The 27355-nt window shown below is 39.9% G+C and overlaps 1 pseudogene; it reads left to right on the top strand.

The window, feature by feature from the left end:
* Window positions 1–27355, top strand: part of LOC133654406 (histone-lysine N-methyltransferase PRDM16-like) — a 751541-nt pseudogene that overhangs the window by 354568 nt on the left and 369618 nt on the right.

Consider the following 27355-nt stretch of genomic DNA (forward strand, 5'->3'; position numbering starts at 1 on the left):
CTGCCCTAAGTTTCCCCTTGAGTAAAATGTCCAACACCCAGGCAGTGTTAATTTTGACAGCAGTTTTTTTTTTGTATCTAGTTTTAGACCCTGTCTACATTAAGCCGGATAATTCGTTAAACAAATAATTATTTAGCTTAAGACCCGTTTAAGGTCCCCCTCCTTGGATAATTTTTTTTACACAGGTAAGTGCGCCGTCTATTTCTTGAATCTCGGGCTCTTAGCTTTGTATGGACTTATTGATCGTTTACAAACTGAGTTCGGAGAGGAAGTGACGCCAGACAGGAAGTGACGTCAGAAAGAAATCGCCACAGACAGCTTCATAATAAAGCGGTTTCGTAAACTCTGAGGTAACCACTGGAAATATGGAGGCGAGTCATCCAGACATGGCCGTGTTTCTCCTTCCGTCTGTACAGACGCTTGTGGAAATCACACATTAATACCTTAAGAGAAAGTGATTGCAGCTATTTAAGATACAACACATCTCAGACGGCAAGAGAACTTTCCAATGTCCAAGTCAGCTGTGATTCTACTTAACGAAAAACTTTGTCCATTTGTCGAAGGAGAGACAGCGAGAATGCGGGCTCCCGTGGATGTGATAAAAAAGGTAGCGTGTGCTTTGTATTACCTGGCCGACAAGGGGAAGACTACGGAAAACGGAGAATGCTTTTGGACTGGCAAAGCAGACTGTATCAGTTATTGTCCGCCATGTATGTTGCGGACTCAACGTCTAGGTCCAGAGTATATAAAGTCACCAAAAACGAATGGACAATGAAGGTGAAGGCAAAAGAGTGAGGAGTGTCCTGACCAGGGGCCGTACTTATCAAGCTTCTTAGAATTACTCCTAAGAAGTCTGCTAAGAGTTGACTTAAGAGTAAATAAATTATTCGCTGAAAGCTGCACTTAAATGTTAGTTATCAAGCGTCTTACTCACACTTTCAGCGAAGTGTAGGACTGAATCTTAAGTGTCACACTCAGAGCTGAATTACGACATTACTATGTGCCGTAAACGGAATTTTAGGTGACGTCATTTCTGTGTCCATAGAAATGACCAATCACGGAAGGGAATCCGTTGTCTAAGAATAAAGAAATATCTTGGAAATATTTAAGTGGACAATGGGAGTGTATATTTTGACAATAAACTACAAAATAATACAAAACAAACTAGTCCCCGCCGGCACTCGCGCTACCGCTCCCTCTCTTCTCTCGCCCACACACTCACTGACGTCACTCACCTCACGGCCACACACATACGCTACTGTCATAACATTTTCTTTCCAATTCATTAATTAGGCAACTAATTTGAAACTGGTGTGGGTGGCTCTATATATACTAGCCCACTGCAGACACATGCAGAAATCAACAAGGAATCGAAAAGTATTAAATCTGTGACAAAAATAATATCCGCTCTGTCTAAACGATACCGTTTGATCAGCTGCTCGTCATCAAAAAAAAAAACAACATTGTTCCGTTCCCTGAACGTTCGCGCACGTCTCTCTCGCCTCAGTGCGATCCCCTGCTGGCAACTCCTAACCACTTAAGACACCTCTGAAGGTCTCTTAAATATCGTGGAGAGTAGGAGTGATTCTTAGACTTAAGAACGTTGATAAAAAGCTTTTATTCTTAAGTTTGAGAGTAGGACTAAATTTCGCAAATTCTCAGGACTTAAGTGTAAAATGGCACTCTAAGAAGCTTGATAAGTACGGCCCCAGATAACTAGATCCCTAGATTGATTGATGTAAAATGTTCTTTATCACATTGTTTACTTTCACATGTCCATTAAAAATGTGGTTAATTTGTGATGGCTCAGGTGTGATTCACTACAATAGGGCCCCACAGCACATTGGAGGTGACTATGACTTGCTCATTTTCCCCGCACGCGTACTAGGTCGCGTTGCGCCGGCAGACGGAGGGGGCGAGGGGGTTTTAAACGACCATTGTGTATGTGTGGACAAGGCTAAGGTTAGGCGGGATTTACCCTGGATAACCTTAGCACTTTATACCGAGTTGTAGTTGAATATTTGATACACTGATCAAGCAGCAGAGAGGAGCTACCGTTAGCTTCTGTGCAAACGCTAAGGGGCCTTAGTCATAGTCTTTTGTCAAACATGTAATTTAGTTTTAGTCATCTGAATTGTTCTAGTTTTAGTCGACTAAATTCCTCAACATTTTAGTCGACTGAATGTTGACTCAACATTTTAGTCGCATCTTTGAAGTTGTCTTGATACCACTTTTATTAAGGTTATTACAATTTCTGTACCATGTAATAAATCAACTCTGCACAACTTAGCGTATACGTATGCATTTCAATAAATATGAATATGGTGCATCACATTATTTCCGAATCAATTAAAACTAAGAGATTATTTAAAGCAGGGGTCCCCAAACTACGACCCGCGGGCCGGATGCGGCCCCCCAGCGTCCAAAATCCGAACCGCGGGAAGTCCCAAGTTAAAAAAAAATAAAAATAATAATATTTTTATCTTTTTATTTTTTTATTTTTTTTTTATTTGTCCTTACTAGTCTTTTCTACCGTCTCCTAGCCACTCAGGCAAATCATATTGTCTAAAAATGCATTTTTACCATCGATAACGTGACATGCAGCAAGTGCGCTCTTTAAGTCAATTAGTGCGCAAGGAATATATATGTATGCATGCATATATATATATATATATATATATATATATATATATATATATATATAGTCACATAGACACATATATACACACATACATATATACATATACATATATACACATTTACATATACATATATACACACACACACAAATTTACATATAATATATATATATAATATATATACATAGCGCTACCCCCAGCCAAATTGTTTTCCCCAATGCGGCCCCGGAGTCAAAAAGTTTTGGGACCCCTGATTTAAAGCCTCAGAATTTTTCTTAGTCAATTTTCGCATTCAATAGAGTGTAGTATGCGACAGAGCAGATCGGACGCCATTTTATTAGGCAAACGAGTTGTGTAGAGCTCGGTGCATGGCGGGGTATAACATAGGGCTGCACTATATACCAGTATACTTAATACTGGTATATTTTAAGAAGTGGTATATATGTGAGACTATACCGCCATAGGAGCAGAGGAGCATGTTCGGCGGCACACAATCACGGAGTACTTACAAACAGACAAAGTGTGTAGACAGAAAAGGGAGAATGGACGCATTTTGGCCTAAAAACTGACGATAAAGGTGAAGTTATAACACTGAAACGCCCTCAGGAAGAGGTGCTTTAAGACATGGCTAGCTAGCTAGCAGTGAACGTCCATTCGCTGTCGGTTGTGTTTTAGCTACTTCTAAATCACTAATCCTGGTCTCCATGGCGACGAATAAAGTATGTTTCTTACAAGTATCATCCCTGCAGGACGAGGAATAGCTAAACATGCTTCACTACACACTGTAGGAGGATACGATAGCTAACAGCAAGCTACCACCCTGAATATAAACAAACTCTACGGTTGATCTATACCTATATAGGGGGACGGCGTGGTGCAGTTGGGAGAGTGGCTGTGCCAGCAACCTGAGGGTTCCTGGTTCAATCCCCACCTTCTACCATCCTAGTCACGTCTGTTGTGTCCTTGAGCAAGACACTTCACCCTTGCTCCTGATGGGTCGTGGTTAGGGCCTTGCATGGCAGCTCCCGCCATCTGTGTGTGAATGTGTGTGTGAATGGGTGAATGTGGAAATAGTGTCAAAGCGCTTTGAGTTCCTTAAAAAGGTAGAAAAGCGCCATACAAGTATAACCCATTTACCATTTACCTGACATCCACTGTAATGATTCCAAGTACAATAGCGTATCTAGTCGATACTACTGTGATTACATCGATATTTTTTCATCGTCACAAAATCTTTTTTCATTTTTTTAAAAGTCATATTATGTTTATAAACTCAGGAAATATGTCCCTGGACACATGAGGACTTTGAATATGACCAATGTATGATCCAGTAACTACTTGGTATCGGATTGATACCTAAATTTGTGGTATCCTCCAAAACTAATGTAAAGTATCAAACAATAGAAGAATAAGTGATTGTGACATTTTAACAGAAGTGTAGATAAAACATATTAAAACAGAAAATAGGCAGATATTAACAATAAATAAACATGTGGATTAGTAATCCATTTTCCAGTTCGTCCCTCATAATTTTGACAAAATAGAATGATAAATGACACAATATGTTACTGCATACTAATTAGGAGCCTTTGTTTGTTTACTTACTACTAATAGACAAGTTGTGTTGTATGTTCACTATTTTATTTAAGGACAAAATTGTTCTTGATTGCAATAAGAAACGTATGTAAAATGTACTGTAAGATTTTTTTTTTTTTTTTTAAATAAAGCCAATGATGCCATTTTTTGTGGTCCCCCTTATTTAGAAAAGTTCCGAAAAGTATCGAAATACATTTTGGTACCGGTACCAAAATATTGGTATCGGGACAACACTACCCCAAATACACAAAAACAGTTACCAATAGGTAAGAAAAGTTGGTTTTGCATAAATGTTTGTCTTTCTCCGACTGATGTGTTCGGTGTGTTTTTGCAGTTTTCACTGGTAGTATTTGAAGTGCAAAATGGACCCAAATTGCTGACCTACAGGCACGTGTACCCGTCAGAATGTTCGGTCACTTATTCCTCTCTCCATTTTTCATATCTGTCATAATCTACACTCTTTTCCCTCTTTGCGTGAGACGGTCTTTTTCTCCCCATATTTGGAGGCAGTGAAGGATTCTGCATAGTTTGGACTTTTCCCTGGATACTGTCATTTCACCAGTGGCAGCCTTTTCCCTTTTGAATCGAACCAGATCAGTTTACGGCCGGACAAAGATACAGTCTGTGCGTGTGTGTTGGAGAGGGAAATGGGACGTGTGCGCTTTATGATGGCTGTCATTGGCGCGCACGTTCTATATTTCCAGCTCTGTTTTATTGTTATCTTAACCACAACCGTGCCTTTGCGAACCAAGTACAGTACCTGGCTCTGTGTGCTTAAACTCCTCTTTTAGGTGCGTGGTATGCAGCGCTTTCTAATGTTTGTCTTTTTGCCTGTTATTGGAACTGTTTGATTACAGTTTTACAAAGATCCATTGTTATATTTAGATGTGCATTTGGTCCTGGTTTGGAGACTTGTTACCAGATTTCCACCGTGCCGGGTTCACAGTGCAGCTTCGTTCTGCAGGCCACATGTGTTTGTGTACGGCCATGCAGACAGCAGAAAATGACTTCAGATCTTTATCTCGCTGCATTTAAGTCTAGAGAGCGCTGATTAAACACAACCGCACAACAATTTGCCCGTTGTTGAAACCTGCGATCAAACCGCTGATTTTCAGCTCCGTGTCAAGTTAGTTTGCCATGGCTTGGCTGCAACGTTATCAGGATTTTACATTTGCTCCTTTACTTGGCCAACCACAGTGGAACCTCCTGGGTTCCAAAGTCAAACGCAACCTGTTCCGTGACGGCCGCTGACCTCCAAGTTGTTTCTAATTTTGAAACATAATTCCACATAGAGAACTGACTTGATTGTTCCAGGCTCAAACTGTAACCGTCATAAGTCTCAAAACTACTATACAGTAATCTCTCGTTTATCACAACTAATTGGTTCCAGGCTGGACGTTGGAAAATTAATGTTCACGAAATAGGATTTTTTATTAATAAATTGAATATTTTTGTAGCGTATAAAACAGTTTACAGTAAGGAAAGGATTCATATGGCCCCATTCCTAAGTGGCTGTTGTGTGAGAGGAAGAGCGATGGGGGGGAGTTAATCAATTTGCAATGCAGTCTGCTGAAAATGATGGAAAGTGCCACTCTCCATAGCAACTGACACTGTGGTCAAAGTTGGAAGTTCCACGAAACCCATTTTAACATATTCAAAACGCTACTGCAGTGGTTCTCGAACTTTTTTCACCAAATACCACCTCAGAAAACACTTGGCTCTCCAAGTACCACCATAATGACCAACATTAAAAATTAAGTAGCGTAGTAAGCCCAAGTATTCATAAATAAATGATAATAAATGATAAATGGGTTATACTTGTATAGCGCTTTTCTACCTTCAAGGTACTCAAAGCGCTTTGACAGTATTTCCACATTCACCCATTCACACACACATTCACACACTGATGGCGGGAGCTGCCATGCAAGGCGCTAACCAGCAGCCATCAGGAGCAAGGGTGAAGTGTCTTGCCCAAGGACACAACGGACGTGACTAGGATGGTAGAAGGTGGGGATTGAACCCCAGTAACCAGCAACCCTCCGATTGCTGGCACGGCCACTCTACCAACTTTGCCACGCCGTAAACAAGTAATTAATTGATTATTAAGATGGAGACCGTGTACCACTAGTGGTACTAGGGGTGTGGGAAAAAATGTATTGAAATTCGAATCACGATTCTCACGTTGTGCGATTCAGAATCGATTCTCATTTTTTAAAAATCTATTTTTTTGTTTTTTAAGTTATTTTAAAAAAAAAAATTTAAAATAAAAATGAATCTATCCAACAAAACAATACACAGCAATACCATAACAATGCAATCCAATTCCAAAACCAAACCCGACCCAGCAACACTCAGAACTGCAATAAACAGCCATTGAGAGGAGACACAAACACGACACAGAACAAACCAAAAGTAGTGAAACAAAAATGAATATTATCAACAACAGTATCAATATTAGTTACAATTTCAACATAGCAGTGATTAAAAATCCCTCATTGACATTATCATTAGACATTTATAATAAAAAAAAAGAACAATAGTGTCACAGTGGCTTACACTTGCATCGCATCTCATAAGCTTGACAACACACTGTGTCCAATATTTTCACAAAGATAAAATAAGTCATATTTTTGGTTCATTTAATAGTTAAAACAAATTTACATTATTGCAATCAGTTGATAAAACATTGTCCTTTACAATTATAAAAGCTTTTTACAAAAATCTACTACTCTGCTTGCATGTCAGCAGACTGGGGTAGATCCTGCTGAAATCCTATGTATTGAATGAATAGAGAATCCTTTTGAATCGGGAAAAAATAGTTTTAGAATCGAGAATCGTGTTAAATTGAAAATAGAAATTTATTTTGAATTGAATCGTGACCCTAAGAATCAATATTGAATCGAATCGTGGGAGACCCAAAAATTCACAGCCCTAAGTGGTACCCACTGCTATCTTATAGCTAAAGGGGAAAGTACACTCTCCACATTTCGTCACGTTTCATTTGTTAGGTAAACCATGACGAATGGGGCCACATGAATCCCATATACTCCCATATAATCACCTTATCAGTTGTTTCACCCAACATAGTAGCCTTGGCTGTGTTCTACTTGAAGGCACCCGGAAGAGTACTGGGTCAGAACTCAGAACTGGGCCTTGATGTGCTGCAACCATGGGCCTGTGTTGTTCTGCACAAACGTGGTCAACCTGACAGTCACAGCAAAGATTGCGTTGGTCATTTTACATTGCCAACGACAAAGGGTCACAGATATTGTTGAGCTGTATTATTGGTGTCGAAGATTAAGTGCATCAATACTGGCCTCCACATAGCATAGAGCTGACATTAGCGGTGTCATTATCAAGATGTGGCGCTCAGTACTACCGTGTTAGTACCGCTGTCGTCTTTTGATATCTTTCAGGCTAAAGGCTCACCGATGTGCAGATGTGTTATTGGTGAGGCAGTAGTTGAAAATCAATCAATCAAAGTTTACTTGTATAGCCCTTAATCAGAAATGTCTCAAATGGATGCACAAGCCACAATGACATCCTTGGCTCAGATCCCACATCAGGGCAAGATATAACTCAACCCAATGATACAATGAGAAACCCTGAAAGGGACCGCAGATGTGGGGATCCTCCTGGGTGTCCGGTGCAGTGGATATGGTTAATAATGTGAGAGTCCAGTCCATAGTGGGGCCAGCAGGGGATCCTCTTGCATGTAGACAAGTCGGGGTGCCGAGATGTCACCGACTGATGCATAAGAAGTGGTCCACTCTGGGTCCCGACTTCATAAAGTGAGATTCCAGTCTATGGTGGGGTCAGTAGGGGATCATCTTGCATCGCAGAGATGTCACTAACTGATTCACTAGAGGAGGAGTGGTCCACACCGGGTCCCAACTTAGAACAGCTAGCGAATCACCTGTGGAAGCTGGTCCGTGGCTACCTGATTACCCCTCCACGTAGGAGATGGGGGCAGAGCAGAAAAGAGAGACGGCAGATCAACTGGTCTAAAAAGGCTAGCATTTACATATGAATTTAAAATGGGACCTAAATGCTTCTACTGAGGTAGCCTCACTAACTGTTCCTGGTAGGGCATTTCAGAGTACTGGAGGCCGAATAGAAAATGGTTTATAGGCCGCATACTTTTTTTGGGTTCTGGGAATCACTAATAAGCCGGAGTTCTTTGAACGCAAATTTCTTGCTGAGACATATGGTACAATACAATCGGCAAGATCAGATGGAGCTAGACCGCTAAGTATTTCATATGTAAGTAATAAAACCTTAAAGTCACATCTCAAGTGCACAGGAAGCCAGTGCAGGTGAGCCAGTATAGGCGTAATATGATCAAACTTTCTTGTTCTTGTCAAAAGTCTAGCAGCTGCATTTTGTACCAACTGTAATCTTTTAATGCTAGACATAGGGAGACCCGAAAATAATATGTTACAGTCATCGAGACGAGGAGTAAGAAACATATGAATAATGATCTCAGTGATTTTAGCGATATAACCAAGATGAAAGACGGCTGTTTTAGTAAGACTCTTAATGTGTGACTCGAATGATAGAGTTGGGTCGAAGATAATACCGAGATTCTTTATCGAGACACTTTGTATAATTGTTTTCTTGTCAAATGTTAAGGTGGTATTATAAAAGAGGCGTCGGTGTCTAACAGACCCATAATCAACATTTCTGTTTTCCCAACCGTTAAGATGCAAAAAGTTAGTGGACATTCATTGTTTAATTTCATTAAGACCCGCCTCCAGGTGACTACAATCTGGTGCGTTGGTCAGCTTTAGGGGGGATGTAGAGTTGAGTGTCATCAGCATAACAGTGAAAGCTAACACCGTGTTTGCGTATGATGTCACCTAGCGCCAGCATGTAAATACTAAAGAGTGCAGGGCCAAGAACCGAACCCTGTGGAATTCCGCACGTTACCTTAACATACTCCGAGGCCACGTTGTTATGGGAGACACACTGCATCCTGTCAGTAAGATAGGAGTTAAACCAAGACCAGGCTAAGTCTGACATACCAATATGTGTTTTGATACGTTCTGTCAGAATGTTCTGATCAACGGTATCGAAAGCAGAAAGAGATCAAGTAGCAGCAACATGGATGACACATCAGCATACATGGTTAGCAATACATGTAGATCATTAGTCATTTTTGAAAGGGCTGTCTCCGTAGAGTGATTTGCCCTGAAACCGGACAGAAAGGGTTCACAGAGATTGTTAGACGCTAAGTGTTTATTTAGCTGCTGTTCAACAATTTTTTCAAGGATTTTTGAGATAAAGGGAAGGTGGGACACCAGCCGGTAGTTTACCATCAGATCAGGATTGAGGTTCGTTCTTTTAAGCAGAGGATGCATAACCGCTTTTTTGAATGCTAGGGGAACAGTACCAGAGGAAAGTGATGAGTTAATAATATTTAGCACTGATGGTCCTAACGTTACAAACAGCTCCTTGATAAGTTTCCCAGAAAGTGGGTCAAGTAAACTTGTTTGTTTTGTCCCATTTACAAGTCGCAGGAGTCCCTCTAATGTCATTTCATCAAAAAGAGAGAGATTATTTTAGAGAGCAATATTCGTCGTATATACATTCGTACCTGCGTTAATAGAACCCAGTTGGAGCTTGGATGTGTTGTCCGTAATCTCCTTTCTAATGAGTAAAATGTTCCTATTAAAGAAATTCATAAAGTCATGAGCCGAGTGGGCGGAACTACTGGGAGGAGTCCCTTGTTGGTTTAGCGATGCTACTGTACTGAACAAATATTTAGGATCGTTTTTATTGAGGCGGATGAGATTGGAGTAGTAATTTAGTTTTAGCTAAGGTCTTTATAAATGATTAAACTATCACTCCATGCTTGATGGAAAACCTCAAGTTTCGTCGCACAATTTAAGAACACTGGTTTCTTCTGTGAACAAGGGGGTATGCCTTTTAGGGACCTTTTTTAGCTTTAGCGGTTAAAGTTGTTTGTGAGGTAATCAATAGTACCCACATAATTTGGGAATGGCGCCATTACAGAGGGCAGGAGGCCAGCAAGAGTCGTAGTTGTGACAACATTAATGTATCGGCTGCTAAAGCATTGGTTATTAGTAGCTTGTTGAGTCAGAACTTCACATTTACAGGGAGTGATCAGACATTATTTTAGGGTACGGGAGTGCCATAACTTTGGAGGTGGTGACCCCCCGGACCAGGACTAGATCTATCGTATTACCGTTGTGAAAAGGAAGTGCATAAACAGTTATGCTGTACTCTTTACACTGTTGGTAAGCAATGGCTTCATCGCTATGACACCGGAAGTTACTAAGTAAAACGGACACGAAAGTCCCGCTTGGTGACTATCTTTAGGCCGGCATGGCTCGGTTGGTAGAGCGGCCGTGCCAGCAACTTGAGGATTCCATGTTCGATCCCCACTCCCGCCATCTTAGTCACTACTGTTGTCCTTGGGCATGACGCTTTACCCACCTGCTCCCAGTGCCACCCACACTGGTTTAAATGCAACTTAGATAATGGGTTTCACTATGTAAAATGCTTTGAGTCACTAGAGAAAAGCGCTATATAAATATAATTCTCTTCACTTTAGCGATAGCCACAACATGCTGTAATTTGTGGGCTATAAAATGCGCCGAGATATAAGCTGCACCCACTTAATTTTGGGCCTCATTTTATTTTGTACATAGAATGGTCATACAAAAGTCTATAAGCCACAGTTAAACATGACATATTTACACACATACTTGTGTTCGTGCAAAAATTTAACAAAAGACGGGGCCTGTAACACAACATACCGTAGGGCGCAGTCTTCATCCTTCTCCTCATCCTGCGCAGCAGTCTGGCCTTGCAAGGTCCGTGAGGGTGGTAAATTTCTGTTCCGTTCAGTGTTTTTTGATTGCCGGGTCGATCGTGTTTGGCTTTGAGGCTGCATCTTTTGCATGTTGTCGTATTCGTCTTCATGATGAGGGTGAGTCCCTAACGAGCTAAATGGTCGACTGAACGGTTGCGTGAGTGCGTTTGAATTCATGTGAACACTTAAATTGGTCCACCATGACCCCTTCGGAAATTCTATAGGTCTGATGATAAGTAAATGATAAATGGGTTATACGTGCGCTTTGACAGTATTTCCACATTCACCCATTCACACACACATTCACACACTGATGGCGGGAGCTGCCATGCAAGGCGCTAACCAGCAGCCATCAGGAGCAAGGGTGAAGTGTCTTGCCCAAGGACACAACGGACGTGACTAGGATGGTAGAAGGTGGGGATGTGACTAGGCTAAATATATTGGTGGCATGTGAAGCTTGTGAACCTGGAAAAATCCACAAATTAGCCACGTCATTGTATAAAGCACATGGTTCAAAGCATGGGGGAAAAAAAGCGACGTATAGTCTGAAAATTACGGAAATAATGGAAAGTAAGACAAATACTGTACTGTCATACATATAAGACATACATTAGATTTGATTTAGGCCAATAACATATAGAACATGCTTTCAAAAAATCTGCAATAAAGTGAATCTGTTTATGCAATCAAAGTTTCTCAAATTTGATGACCTTGTTAAATATAATACATTAATAATCTTATATAAAGCTTTTAACAAATTATTGCCACCTAATCTACAACGTTTTTTTATAAGACAAGGGCAAGCTCATAACTTGAGAGGCTTTGGATATTTCTCATTGCCGAGAGCTCAAACCACTCGTAAACGTTTTTGTGTGTCCGTATGCGGAGTAAAACTATGGAACAAACTGGACTTACAACACAAGCAATGCCAAACTATTAATCGATTTAAACTATTATACAAACATGGGGTCTGGTTCAAATATAGAGATGAGGGTCTTTAATTTGACCTGCTGCTGTACTCTGTCTCAAAGTGTTAACATGTGCTCAATGTTTCCTTACCATTATTGCTATGTTGTCTATTACCATTGTTGGTATATTCATTATTCCTACATTGTTGATACAAATGATTGTTACAGTGTAATAATTATTGTTACCTGTGGTAATGCCACTATGATACAACATCTGTATTATAATCCTTGAACAAAGTGAGAGTGAAACTCATGTGAATAATCACTGAATGGAGAACTGGGGGTGGGATTAAATAAGTTATCTTCATCCCACTCCCTTTCAGGCAAAATTGGACAATAATGCACTATATTAATTTATATTATTATGTTTTGTCAACTTGTACGTCTTTGTCATTGCCTGAAATGAATAAATAAATGAAAAAATGAAAATGAAAGCCATAGTCTTTGAAGCGCAATATGGCGAAGTGCGACTGTAGAAGAAATGTTGAATTTACATTTGGACATTCCTAACTAGGTCAGCACGGTGGAAGAGGGGTTAGTGCGTCTGCCTCACAATACGAAGGTCCTGGGTTCGATCCTGTGCTCGGGATCTTTCTGTGTGGAGTTTGCATGTTCTCCCCGCGACTGCGTGGGTTCTCTCCGGGTACTCCGGCTTCCTCCCACCACCAAAGACATGCACCTGGGGATAGGTTGATTGGCAACACTAAATTGGCCCTAGTGTGTGAATGTGAGTGTGAATGTTTGTCTGTCTATGTTGGCCCTGCGATGAGGGGGCGACTTGTCCAGGGTGTACCCCGCCTTCCACCCGATTGTAGCTGATAGGCTCCAGCGCCCCCCGCAACCCCAAAGGGAATAAGCGGTAGAAAATGGATGGATGGATGGGGCATTCCTAACTATCATACACGTGTAAAACAAGTGTATAGAGTAATGATAAAAGAATAAATACTCACCTTGGGAAGATTTCTGACATAACAGAGTTGGAACAGGAAGTTGTTTCAAGAACAAGTCAGTCATTTAGGGTGTTTTTATAGATGTTGTTTTTATAGATCTTGTGTTGTGTGACATAAATACGCTGGAATCCACTCGGGGACATTGATTTGTGTACTTAACTAATATTTCATTATTTTGTTCTGTCTGAGATCGGTAGGTCGTGAGTTCAAACCCCGGCCGAGTCATACCAAAGACTATAAAAATGGGACCCGTTACCTCCCTGGTTGGCACTCAGCATCAAGGGTTGGAATTGGGGGTTAAATCAACAAAATGATTCCCGGGCGCGGCCACCGCGGATGCTCACTGCTCCCCTCACCTCCCAGGGGGTAGAACAAGGGGATGGGTCAAATGCAGAGGATACCTAGTGTGTGTGTGACTATCAGTGGTACTTTAACTTTACCTTATATTAGTTGCCATTTCACTTTCTGGTTCTTTAGTTCCTATAGCAGCCTACTATTTCCCTGGCCGGTAACCTTTTGTAGTGAGCCAAAGAAAAAGCAAATGCTCACAGTGGTGATTATGGTTCCATCTTTTGTTTTACTTTTGGCATGTACAACTTTCATTTCTGCAGGCTAATGTGCTTTTGGCTAATTGTTTTACTGTATGGATGTCATCTTTGTGCACGTCCAGTGTTTTACAGCAATTGAATGATGTCATATTTACCCACAACTAGTGTTGTCCCGATACCAATATTTTGGTACAAGTACCAAAAAACACCAATGGCGTTTGTTTACATTTTGATGCCGGTGAGCTACAGTGTGTAGTGCATACTTGCCAACCTTGAGACCTCCGATTCCGGGAGGTGGGGGGTGGGGTGGGGCGTGGTCGGGGCGGGGTGGGGCGGGGCGTGGGTGTGGTTGGGGGCAGGGGGCGTGGTTAAGAGTGGAGGAGTATATTTACAGATAGAATTCACCAACTTGAGTAGTTCATATATATATATATATTTATATATATATATATTTTTTTTTTTTTTTATTATACATATAAATAAAAGAAATACTTAAATTTCAGTGTTTCGGAGGCTATCCAGTAGATGGCAGTATTGTCCTGTTTAAGAGTGTCACAACATTGCTGTTTACGGCAGACAAACTGCTTTACGGTAGACGAAAACGTGACTGCTGTTGTTGTGAGTTGTTACCGCGCTGGGAGGACGTTAATGAAACTGCCTAACAATAAACCCACATAAGAAACCAAGAACTCGCCCTCGATCATTCTACAGTTATAACGTGATTGGGCAGGCACGCTGTTTATATTGTGGGAAAGCGGACGTGAAAACAGACTGTCGCCGCTGTCCCCACTCAGGTCCGCATTAAGCTGGAGGGGGCGTGGCCTCCAGCTCCGACTGAATTCCGGGAGTTTATCGGGAGAAAATTTCTTCCGGGAGGTTATCGGGAGAGGCGCTGAATTCCGGGAGTCTCCCAGTAAAACCGGAAGGGTTGGCAAGTATGGTGTAGTGAAGCATGATACTTGTAAGAAACATACTTTATTTGTCGCCATGGAGGCGAGGATTAGTGATTTACAAGTAGCTAAACACTGCCGACAGCGGATGGACGTTAGCCGCTAGCTAGCTAGCCATGTCTTAAAGCACCTCTTTCTGAGGGCATTTCAGTGTTAAAACTTCACCTTTATCTTTAGTTTTTAAGCCAAAATGCATCCATTCCACCTTTCCTGTCTACACATTGTGTCTGTTTGTAAGTACTCTGTGATTGTGTGCCGCCGAACATGCTCGTCTGCTCGTAAACCAGCAACGACGCGGGCGCGGGGGGTGCGGGACCGGTACGTTTCAGAGGCGATATAGTACCGAAAATGATTCATTAGCATCGCGGTACTATACTAATACCGGTATACCGTACAACCCTACCCACAACACCATCTGATCCAACATGTGTCAAGTTGGAAGTCCTTCAGATGCAAACAGGTTGTGCTTGCATCTGCGCTCTAATACCTGCCCTAAAATTGTTGTCATTGTGTTCTATGCTACAAAGCAAAGAGCTCCTAATTTAGCTGCTGACATATGCAGTAACATATTGTGTCATTTTCCATTCTATTATTTTGTCAAAATTATTAAGGACAAGTGGTAGAAAATTAATTATGAATCTACTTGTTCATTTACTGTTAATATCTGATTACTGTCTCTTTTAACATGTTCTATCTACACGTCTGTTAAAATGTAATAATCACTTATTCTTCTGTTGTGTGATACTTTACATTAGTTTTGGATGATACCACGAATTTGGGTATCAATCTGATACCAAGTCGTTACAGGATCATACATTGGTCATATTCAACCGGTACTTTTCAGAGGCGGTATAGTACCGAATATGACTCATTAGTATTGCGGTACTATACTAATACCGGTATACTGTACAACCCTACATTGTACGGTTAATTACTATACAATTACAACTAAATGCTGTAATTTTTTTGTAATTTTATTGTTTATGACAATACACATGCATGCAGTAACTTCACATTTGTAATTGTATACTTAATTACGCCCTTGTTTTAACAGCATACTGCCACTTACTGTACAAGAGTGTAAAGCGTAGTCTACGGAGCCCCTTAAGAGACAGTTTTAAATAACAGTAATTTGTTGTGATATTACAGAGGACCATGATTGCAGTTGTTTACCGTGAAATAATGTGAAAAGTTGAATTTGCTGCGAAATATAAGGATATCGTAATATTTATATTAATCTGTTGTAATGTGCAGTATTTTCTTCAAAATACTGTTAAATGCTGTGAAATCCTTATAATGTTGTACGGCGTACATTAAAAACTGTCAACGGATAACTGCCTCGCAGCTGCATATTGTTCTAGTGCAAATGTGTTTTACCACATACAGTACGTATTACCACATACCCATGCATTTACAAAACCATCAATTTATTGTCCAAAAGAAGCCAGGAATATGTTTTGGTTATATTCTTTTGTTTCATAAATCCATTTGGGAAAACTTCTAGTCCAATGCAGTGTGGACAAGATAATATTATGCTGATAAAACTGCTGATATGATACCATTCATGCTGATCTCCTTTCAAGTTTCGCTTTCGTCGCGTCTAAATCTTTTAATTGTGAAAAAAAAATATATTTTCATGATTAGCCACAATCAACATTAACTCTTATTTATTCATATATTTAATTATTTTGTAGATAAAATACATAATATAAACATACACATTGGAACCTTGATCTATGAGCTTAATTGGCTCTTGAATGGGGTTCGTAAAAATGTTTGTACACTGAAGCTGATGTTTCTGTAAGAAACAATGTAAACGTGAATAATGGGTTCCTGCCTCGACAAAAGTCTATATTTTATGAACTTTTTGTACAGTTTGATCAATCAATCAATCAATCAATGTTTATTTATATAGCCCTAAATCACAAGTGGCTCAAAGGGCTGCACAAGCCACAACGACATCCACGGTACAGAGCTGTATGGCGTGCATTTGGAGTTTATCAACAAGATGGGATGCCTTCATGTGGCCTGCGCCCGGGCTCTCCGGCGGTGTTTTCCACTGGAATAACAGCCACCGAACAAGCAGCCCATTGTAGCCACCGCCAGCACGGGGACCCCCAAGGTGCGAATTAATGATTGACCCCTGATGTAATCAGGATAAATAGCTGCCCGTAAAAGAGAAGGAGATGGCGAGAGGAGCAGAGAGAGAAAGAACAACACCAGGAGCTCGGGAGAGGAAGGCACTATCTGGCCTGGCTGTTTTTTTTAGAGGTCCTGTGGGAGGCGAAGCCAACATCTCTTTTTGGGTCGTCTGAGACTCAGAGCTAACATTCACATGTTTAAAAGCAGCGCCGTCGTCAGTTTTTAGACTCTTTGTCTCCTCCTCTTTGTCCGCTCTTTTTTTTTTATATACTACTGATTTTTACTGTCTGGAATAGCATGATCACTTTGTCCTTAGTGGTGTGTAGTCAAACAGCTTTACTTTTATAAACTAAGGACATTTAATTTGACTTTTTTCCTCACCTGTTCCTGGTTTAATGACGTGGTAGAGATTTGGCGAACAAGTCAAGTCGTTTGGACGATTCTTTTAAGTGAGCGATGAGAACCGATTCACCGTTTGTTTGCGAGCCGTTTTAGATGCAAATTGTCCAGGCATGTGTGCGCCACCTGACAGACTGGAAAATGAGTCAGAGACAAAGGAATCTAAGGAGCACTTCGATTCCCCTTTTTTTTTTTAAATCGCTCTGTTGTGGATTTGTAAAGTAGTTCAGGTGTACTCCCACCAAGTAGGGTAGTCAAATGCTAAGTTCACCTTTTTATTTTGTTAGTAAGTAAGTACCTTTTATTTATGAAGCGCTTTTCACCGATACAATCACAAAGCGCTGTACAAAACACGGGTGAAGTAAAACAACAATTCAATCAAAACAACAGGGGCAACATCATAAAAATGATACAAAGTGGATTACAAATGATAGTTAAAAGGTGCATTAACTAAAAGCTTTACTAAAAAGAGAAGTTTTCAAATGTTGAATCTGTTGTTACCATAACAATCTACAAGGTTAATATAGCTGGCTTCTCTTTCTTCCCCTCCATGTATCTGCTTTCTTTTGTATTTCAAGTTATCATTACATATATGTATTGTTGCATTTGAACAACTGTATTGTTGATAATAGAGGTAAATGATGGTTATTATTCATTATCAATAGTGTTATTTCTATTAGTGTTTGTATTGTTCCATTTGTAGTGTAATAATGTTCATTGTCATTTCTGTATTATTTATTTCACTAACTGCTTCTTTGCTATCACTTTTACTATCACATTTGTACATATCCTATTTGCTGATGTTGTTCTGTTGTTGTTATTGTTGTGTTTGCTGTTGTTGTTTTTGTTTCTCTGTCTTATTGCCCATCTTGTCCCCACGATTTCCCCCTCTGTCTTTCTATCCCCTCCTGCTCTGGCCCGGCTGCACCAAATGATACAATAAATACATTTAATAAAGTCAAATAAAGCAACAAGAGAGGTATCCCACACTTCTCTTCTGTAAATTAATTTGTACAGCTAATATGGGCATCTATATCAACAATATGATTTGCCCGAGAAGCTGGACAGAACAAAACAATAAAAAAAATAAAAGTAATTCAGTATCTGACCGTAAAGAAAACCGTAAATTTCATGGTAAAATTCTGGCTGCTTACTGCCATTTGTTTGCTGTAAACGCTACATATTTTATTTTACAGTGTCGAGTATATATTGGTGGGGCATGTAAGTTTGAAATATTCCGATCTACATCTAATCTTATTACTACAGTCAGTGATTTGTTTTCCTTGATAAAAAAACATGTACACTACCGTTCAAAAGTTTGGGGTCACCCAAACCATTTTGTGGAATAGCCTTCATTTCTAAGAACAAGAATAGACTGTCGAGTTTCAGATGAAAGTTCTCTTTTTCTGGCCATTTTGAGCGTTTAATTGACCCCACAAATGTGATGCTCCAGAAACTCAATCTGCTCAAAGGAAGGTCAGTTTTGTAGCTTCTGTAACGAGCTAAACTGTTTTCAGATGTGTGAACATGATTGCACAAGGGTTTTCTAATCATCAATTAGCCTTCTGAGCCAATGAGCAAACGCATTGTACCATTAGAACACTGGAGTGATAGTTGATGGAAATGGGCCTCTATACACCTATGTAGATATTGCACCAAAAACCAGACATTTGCAGCTAGAATAGTCATTTACCACATTAGCAATGTATAGAGTGTATTTCTTTAAAGTTAAGACTAGTTTAAAGTTATCTTCATTGAAAAGTACAGTGCTTTTCCTTCAAAAATAAGGACATTTCAATGTGACCCCAAACTTTTGAACGGTAGTGTAACTTCTGAAATAAAGAAAAATAACAACGGGCCATTTCTTTGAACGGCTCTTTGAAAGCCATAAATCCAATTTCGGTAACACTTTAGTATGGGGAACATATTCATTAGTTGCTTATTAACATGCAAATTAGTAACATATTGACTCTTAATTAGTCATTATTAAGAACTTATTAATGCCTTATTCTGCATGGCCTTATTATACAATCAGTAAGCCATTAACTAAGACTCTTCCCTCAATAACCTCAGAATGATTGCTTATTAGTACTAAGTAAGGAAGTTGTTGTATATGATTCTCCCCTTAATACCACTTAATTAATATGGTCTGTTCTTACATAACAAAACTACAATAACCCTAACCCTTGAGTCTTTGTTACTTAGAATATGTTCCCCAAGTGTCCAAATAACTCTAAATTAAGTCTTTGTTACTTAGAATATGTTCCCCATACTAAAGTGTTACCCCAATTTCTATGACGACGTAATGTCAAATGAAATCCAATGTTATTGTGCAAATGCGCAGTTATGAACACAAAACAATGCAAGATATGTGAAAACAATAATGGCAAAAAAAACACTGTTATTTAATATAAAATAATTCAATAGTGAGGATATGTTTTTACTGTATGTAATAAACAGAGACGTGTTAATTTTTACGTGCACGGGGGCTTTTCTAGCCAAATAGAATTTATTAGATTTTCCGATGCTGTCGCTGATTGTCGAAATTGCTCCCCAGTGGGTCAAGTGCCAGAGAAAAGCGGGGATAGCAAAGAGGGGAAAATAAAGTGTTTAACTGCCTGAAAACACTTTTGATTGTACAGTGGGAGCCGTGCGCCTGCACCCAACCTCCTGTGAAACAGTGATCATTAAAAAAAAAGTCTTATTTTCCAGTCCAAAAAAAAAAAAAAAAATGGCCGAATGACGCAAAATCGGTCATAAAAGGCAGAATTTTACTGCTGCAACTTTATGTGATTCGTTTCCTGGAGCTGCATGGCGCGGCTGCACAGCTTTTTCTTTTCCAAAAATGAGCAGACGCTCCCCTCTGCTCTCCTAGTTTCACGTTTCGCATTAAAAACTTACATGTCAGTTAATTTACCAGCGTTCACAGGCCACATCTGTCGCTAGGCAGGGGGCCAAATATTTAGCAACGTACAAAAAAAAAAAAAAAAAAAAAGGATGATCTGTACTGCAAATGAGCTCCTATAATAACCGTGAAGTGTTTGATTGGCTCATTCAGTTGGTTTCCTAGCACTTCCCAAACAGCACTGAAATATAACCTCTGCATTACACTTATGACTGATGCATTTCAAACATCACATGCTATTAAACGAAATAAATAGGAGTTCAATAATAAACCCGTCCACATTTAGCAGCGCTAACTACAACCTGGGAAAGGGGCTTCCAAGCTTGGCATCGGTCGACGTGGAGGGAGGGACGTTGATTAGAAACACGCCTGATGTAATTTTGGGCCTAGTGAGCCAAATGATTGCCAGCCCGCATGTTTAGATAGTAAACAGACTTTGACAAAATGCATCAAGTTCAGGCCGACGGAGGAGGGGAAAAAAAGGAAGATGCTCTTGGAAGGAAAGTCGCATAATTATATAAACATGCAGGATTGAGCCATCAGTTGTGTAACACTTAAAAAAGTTTAAAAAAAAATGTTAGTGCACACACTTTAAAAAAATGGCATTGTAAATTCACAGCTAATATACTGGCTAATTATCACATTACATTTACAGTAATATTGACGATAATTTACTGTGAAATATCCTTCCAGCAATTTACTGTAACAGCAGAGCTGTCATTGTACTAATGTTGTCCTAATACCAATATTTTGGTACCGGTACCAGTACCAAAATTATTTCGCTACTTTTCGGCACTTTTCTAAATAAAGGGTACCACAAAAAATTGCATTATTGACTTTATTTTAACAAAAAATCTTAGGGTCCATTAAACATGTTTCTTATAGCAAGTTTGTCTTTAAATAAAATAGTGAACATACAAGACAACTTGTCTTATATTAGTAAGTAAACAAACAAAGGCTCCTAATTTAGCTGCTGACATATGCAGTAACATATTGTGTCATTTTCCATTCTATTATTTTGTCAAAATTATTAAGGACAAGTGGTAGAAAATTAATTATGAATCTACTTGTTCATTTACTGTTAATATCTGATTACTGTCTCTTTTAACATGTTCTATCTACACGTCTGTTAAAATGTAATAATCACTTATTCTTCTGTTGTGTGATACTTTACATTAGTTTTGGATGATACCACGAATTTGGGTATCAATCTGATACCAAGTCGTTACAGGATCATACATTGGTCATATTCAACCGGTACTTTTCAGAGGCGGTATAGTACTGAATATGATTCATTAGTGTCGCGGTACTATACTAATACCGGTATACTGTACAACCCTACATTGTACGGTTAATTACTATACAATTACAACTAAATGCTGTAATTTTTTTGTAATTTTATTGTTTATGACAATACACATGCATGCAGTAACTTCACATTTGTAATTGTATACTTAATTACGCCCTTGTTTTAACAGCATACTGCCACTTACTGTACAAGAGTGTAAAGCGTAGTCTACGGAGCCCCTTAAGAGACAGTTTTAAATAACAGTAATTTGTTGTGATATTACAGAGGACCATGATTGCAGTTGTTTACTGTGAAATAATGTGAAAAGTTGAATTTGCTGCGAAATATAAGGATATCGTAATATTTATATTAATCTGTTGTAATGTGCAGTATTTTCTTCAAAATACTGTTAAATGCTGTGAAATCCTTATAATGTTGTACAGCGTACATTAAAAACTGTCAACGGATAACTGCCTCGCAGCTGCATATTGTTCTAGTGCAAATGTGTTTTACCACATACAGTACGTATTACCACATACCCATGCATTTACAAAACCATCAATTTATTGTCCAAAAGAAGCCAGGAATATGTTTTGGTTATATTCTTTTGTTTCATAAATCCATTTGGGAAAACTTCTAGTCCCATGCACTGTGGACAAGATAATATTATGCTGATAAAACTGCTGATATGATACCATTCATGCTGATCTCCTTTCAAGTTTCGCTTTCGTCGCGTCTAAATCTTTTAATTGTGAAAAAAATATATATATTCATGATTAGCCACAATCAACATTAACTCTTATTTATTCATATATTTAATTATTTTGTAGATACAATACATAATATAAACATACACATTGGAACCTTGATCTATGAGCTTAATTGGCTCTTGAATGGGGTTCGTAAAAATGTTTGTACACTGAAGCTGATGTTTCTGTAAGAAACAATGTAAACGTGAATAATGGGTTCCTGCCTCGACAAAAGTCTATATTTTATTAACTTTTTGTACAGTTTGATCAATCAATCAATCAATCAATGTTTATTTATATAGCCCTAAATCACAAGTGGCTCAAAGGGCTGCACAAGCCACAGCGACATCCACGGTACAGAGCCCACATAAGGGCAAGGAAAAACTCACAACCCAGTGGGACGTCGATGTGAATGACTATGAGAAACCTTGGAGAGGACCGCATATGTGGGTGACCCCCCCACCCCCCTAGGGTAGACCGGATGCAATGGAGGTCGAGTGGGTCTGACATATTATTGTGAAAGTCCAGTCCATAGTAGATCTAACATAATAGTGAGAGTCCAGTCCATAGATCACTATGTGAAGTGGTAAACACTGCTGTATATCAAACAAACCTAACAAAGGTGTGATTGATCAACGTTCTAGTTAATAGCAAAGTCAAAATAACAAGGAGCTGAACTGTCCTCCTCAAACACAGCCACCCTGCCGACACGCACACACACTGTCACTAGCCCAGTGGTGCGGCCACAGTTTGAAATCACAAACATCCTTAGCTTTCACAGCCAGGTCGCTGCAATGATTAAGAATAAAACATAAACTACATTTTTGTTTAGTCATGTTTGCGTGCAGCAGAAGTGGGAGGGGGGGGGGAGGGAGGCAGTGTCGACAACGCTGCGGATACCGCCTGAATGTTTCAAACCACAAATAGCTTCCATTGCTCTCTTTGTACTCGTATTGAGTTTGAGTTTGAGTTTGAGTTTGAGTTTATTTCGAACATGCAAGCATACAACATGATACATCACAATTTCCAGTTTCTATTCAACATGTTTGAAAAGGAGTAGGAAGAAGCAGAGCTTATTTAATCCTACCCCTTTTCTTTACATAACAGTTGCAAAACTTTTTGTTCACTTCCTGTTCACAATTTTTTCACAATAAACTCCATAAGTAATTACAATAAAAATAAATAAATAAATAATAGTAAGAATTTAATAATAATAATTGGTGAAGTAAGTCATATTTCATATGATGAGATAAGTAAGATTACTTTAAGAATGAATGAATGGATGGATGAAATAAATTGAGAATGTTTGTCATGGTTCTTCTTCATTGTACTTTGTAAACACTTTAAGTTTGAAGAGTTTCTTGAAGTGTATCATATTAGTACATTGTTTGATTGCTTTGCTTAATCCATTCCATAATTTAATTCCACATACTGATATACTGAAGGTTTTAAGTGTTGTACGTATTGAGCTAGCAAAACTAAAATCGACTAGAATACCTTTATTGAAAAATCTTGCAGAATGAGCGCCCACAAAATGACTCCGCTGCGAGGCACACAAAATATTTGTATATATAAAAAGTTTGTAAATCAAAGCATGTTTTTATTCGGTCTGTTGTTCGTAAATTGATGGGGTTTTTTTTTTTTACGATGAGGGGTTTGTAAATCGAGGTTCCCCTGTATTGTTTTCCAAGGGATCCCAACATATCCTATTGTTCCACATGTCTTGTTTACTTCCCTACTCCGTCTTACAAACGTCCGTGTATGTTCTCAGATGACAGTGAGCCAGTGGACAGCATGTACGACACAGAGGCCGACCTCCCGGGCTTGGCGGCGGGCGGCATTTGCGCCGACAGTCCGGAAGACGACGCCGAGGACGGCGTCCTCAACATGTCCCCCCTGCCCTCCCCTATCCCTTCCCATCCAAACAACCACCACCACCACCTGCTGCACCCCCACGTCTACAGCAGCAGCCACCATCACCTCCACAACAACAGCAGCAGTAGCAATGACCAGGACTTCACCACGCCCAAGGAAGGCTCGCCCTACGAGGCGCCCGTCTACATTCCAGACGACATTCCCATCCCCGGCGATCTGGAGCTGCGGGAGTCTTCGGTGCCGGGCGCCGGCTTGGGCGTCTGGGCCAAGACCCGAATCGGCGTCGGCGAGAGGTTCGGTCTGCACAACGCTGGCAAAAGCAGCTCCTATGGATGGGAGGTAGGAACTAGCTTATCTTCTTGGTGTACACTAGTCCCTTCTTCACCCTTGACCTCCTTTTTTGCCCCTAATACAGTAAGTGCACGTGATATTAAATGAAGGATTTTGAATAGTCACACAAAAGAGGGCAGGGTATTACGCTGAAGAGGCAGAGTGATGAATGAGTCACTCTGCGTTCACACGTTCACATTTCCAGCAATCACAGTTCATTCACAAGCATCTATCTCATCATCAGAGCAGGGTCCATTTGCATCCCCGTGTCCTGATTGGACCTCATCTTTGCGACCGTGCACACACACACACACACACACACACACACGTGCGCTAAACACACTCGTCTACGTACGCAGCCGCACGGCATTGTCAGATGGAAAAATCTCACTGATTAGCCGAGGTATCAGCTTTTCTAGGCGTCGGCCTGTGTAGGCGCGCTCATTTGGTCACGCCACCCGATATGGAAATGGAAGAAGCATGACGGAGCGCGATGGCGGCATATTGCGCTATTAATTTTCATTTTGACATGACATTAGTCCATATTGAAGTTGCTTCAGCGAGCTCGTTAAGAAGAGAAAGTCAGATGTAGTCTCGTTATGTCCTTTTTTTACTCTCGTACGGGCAATCAGACATAACATTTTCGGACCCGCTTCGCATTTCACTGATTTTTATGTTGGCTTCATGATGCGATCCTTACAAGGGGAGTGAAATATTGGCAGTGACTTCCACCAAAGCCTATCTGTCTGTGTCCGGGTGAGGTTGAACAGGACTGGATCTGTTTTGAGAGTTGCCATGAAAAAAAACGGTTTCTGAACGTGGCCGTGATAAACGGATGTCCGCAAAATCGGAATCGTTATTTAAAATGTTTATATTTTCACAGCTACAGTAAGAAGGAGATTCATATGGCCCCATTTGTCGCGGTTTACCTGACACATTAGACTTAGACTTCCTTTTTATTGTCATTCAAATTTGAACTTTACAGTACAGATAAGGACGAAATTCCGTTGCATTAGCTCGTGGTAGTGCAGGATAAAATAGCAATAAGGTGCAGATATAAATAAATAGATTACTGCACAGATAAATATATAGCAGTTTTGCATAGGCATCCACGTTTATGGATGTATGTTATATTGTCTTTATATTACAGCGAGTTACCGTATTCTCGGAAAATCTACTGGACTATAAGTCGCAGTTTTTTTCATAGTTTGGCCGTAAGAGACTAAATGTATAAGATTTCATGGGATTTAGCGATTAGGAGTGACAGATTGTTTGGTAAACGTATAGCATGTTCTATATGTTATAATTATTTGAATGACTCTTACCATAATATGTTACGTTAACGTACCAGGCACGTTCTCAGTTGGTTATTTATGCGTCATATAACGTACACTTATTCAGCCTGTTGTTCACTATTCTTTATTTATTTTAAATGGCCTTTCAAATGTCTATTCTTGGTGTTGGGTTTTATCCAAAAAATGTCTCCCAAAAATGCGACTTATACTCCAGTGCCACTTATATATGTTTTTTTCCTTCTTTATTATGCATTTTTGGCTGGTGCGACTTATACTCCGGAGTGACTTATACTCCGAAAAATACGGTAATCCATTTTTGGGGGGAATTGAGGGGATTATTATGATGCGTTCAAGAGTCTTACGGCCTGAGGGAAGAAGCTGTTACAGAACCTGGAGGTTCTGCTACGGAGGCTGCGGAACCTCTTTCTAGAGTCCAGCAGTGAAAACAGTCCTTGGTGGGGGTGGGAGGAGTCTCTGCAGATTTTCTGAGCCCTGGTCAGGCAGCGGCTTTTTACGATCTCCTGGATAGGAGAAAGAGGAGTCCTGATGATCTTTTTCCGCCGTCCTCACCGCTCTCTGCAGAGACTTCCAGTCTGAGGCACTGCAGGTTCCAGTCCAGACTGAGATGCAGTTGGTCAGTAGGCTCTCTATATTGCCTCTGTAGAATGTGGTGAGACTGCTGGGAATGTGGAAATACAAGGGGTGTAACGATTTGTTTACGATTCGATTCAGAGTTTGTCAGTGGCGGGCTGTGCGTTTCTCACCTAGGCCTTCAGTGATGTCTTAGGCTGGAGATACTATACTGAAACCCACTTTTTTGCATGGTTATTTAAAGAGAAACTACATCTTGTGAGATGATGTCGGCCAACCCCGGAAGCTCAAATGGGTTCTTCAAGTTATGAGTTCAGCTATATTACCTTTTTTTTTTTTTCACGTTTAATATGTTTTTTGCAGTTTTAATTTTGACAGTACCACTTAGGTTTTAATTGCTGATGCGGGTTTATTGATGTTTAAGTGCGCCAGAAAATAACCCGTTTTGTACAATGTTGATGTGGTGATTCAATGCCCAGTAGTGCGTAAATGCGTTTCTGTATAGTATTTCTCCAGCAATGGTCATGTGGTGACATCAATTTTAGTATTTTGAGAGGTAATCATTGAAGTCGGACATCACTGAAGGCCTAGGTGGGAAACACACGGCCCGCCACTGCTTGAATCTATGTAATTTATTTTACACTTTCATCTGAAGTCTCGCCTGGGTGTATTTCGAAGTGAAGTCAGCCAGCGAGAACATCAGTCGGAGTCTCCTCAGTTATCTTTGCACTGATGTATACATTGACCTGATCGCTGACTATATAACAACCCAACCCGCCTTTAAGGTAGCCATCCGAGGTGAAGTTAAAGGAGCATGTAAAGTCAAAATAAATTGTGTGATTAATCATTGATACATGATTAATACCATTAATGCTTTGTGATTGATCACATGAGGCAAAGCCTTAACTTTGACGGACCTAATTTGAACATGTGTCTTGTGTAGTGTAAGTATATAAAAAAACAAAGGCCCGCATTTGTAATATGAACACAATGACATTCTTAATTGGTTACAAGTTTAAACCAAGCTAAGTCTTGAAAAGAAAGAAAAAAAAGATCTCAATGTAAATAACAAAACACTTTGTAAAATGTGAGTCAATTGACTTTATTAAAAATAATGTGAAGAGAAAGTAAAGCATTATGAGTTGTAGAATGTGTTGGTAATTAAACCCGCTGTGCTGCAGTGTGCTGGGCTGCACAATTTCCTTGTTTAACATTCATATTATGCGTCGCCATTCAAGGTGCAAAGGGCACCTCTCCAAAAAATGACACACACTAAGTATTTTCCCCCCCCG

Source organism: Entelurus aequoreus, linkage group LG07 (genome assembly GCF_033978785.1).
Source record: "Entelurus aequoreus isolate RoL-2023_Sb linkage group LG07, RoL_Eaeq_v1.1, whole genome shotgun sequence".
NCBI lineage: Eukaryota > Metazoa > Chordata > Actinopteri > Syngnathiformes > Syngnathidae > Entelurus > Entelurus aequoreus.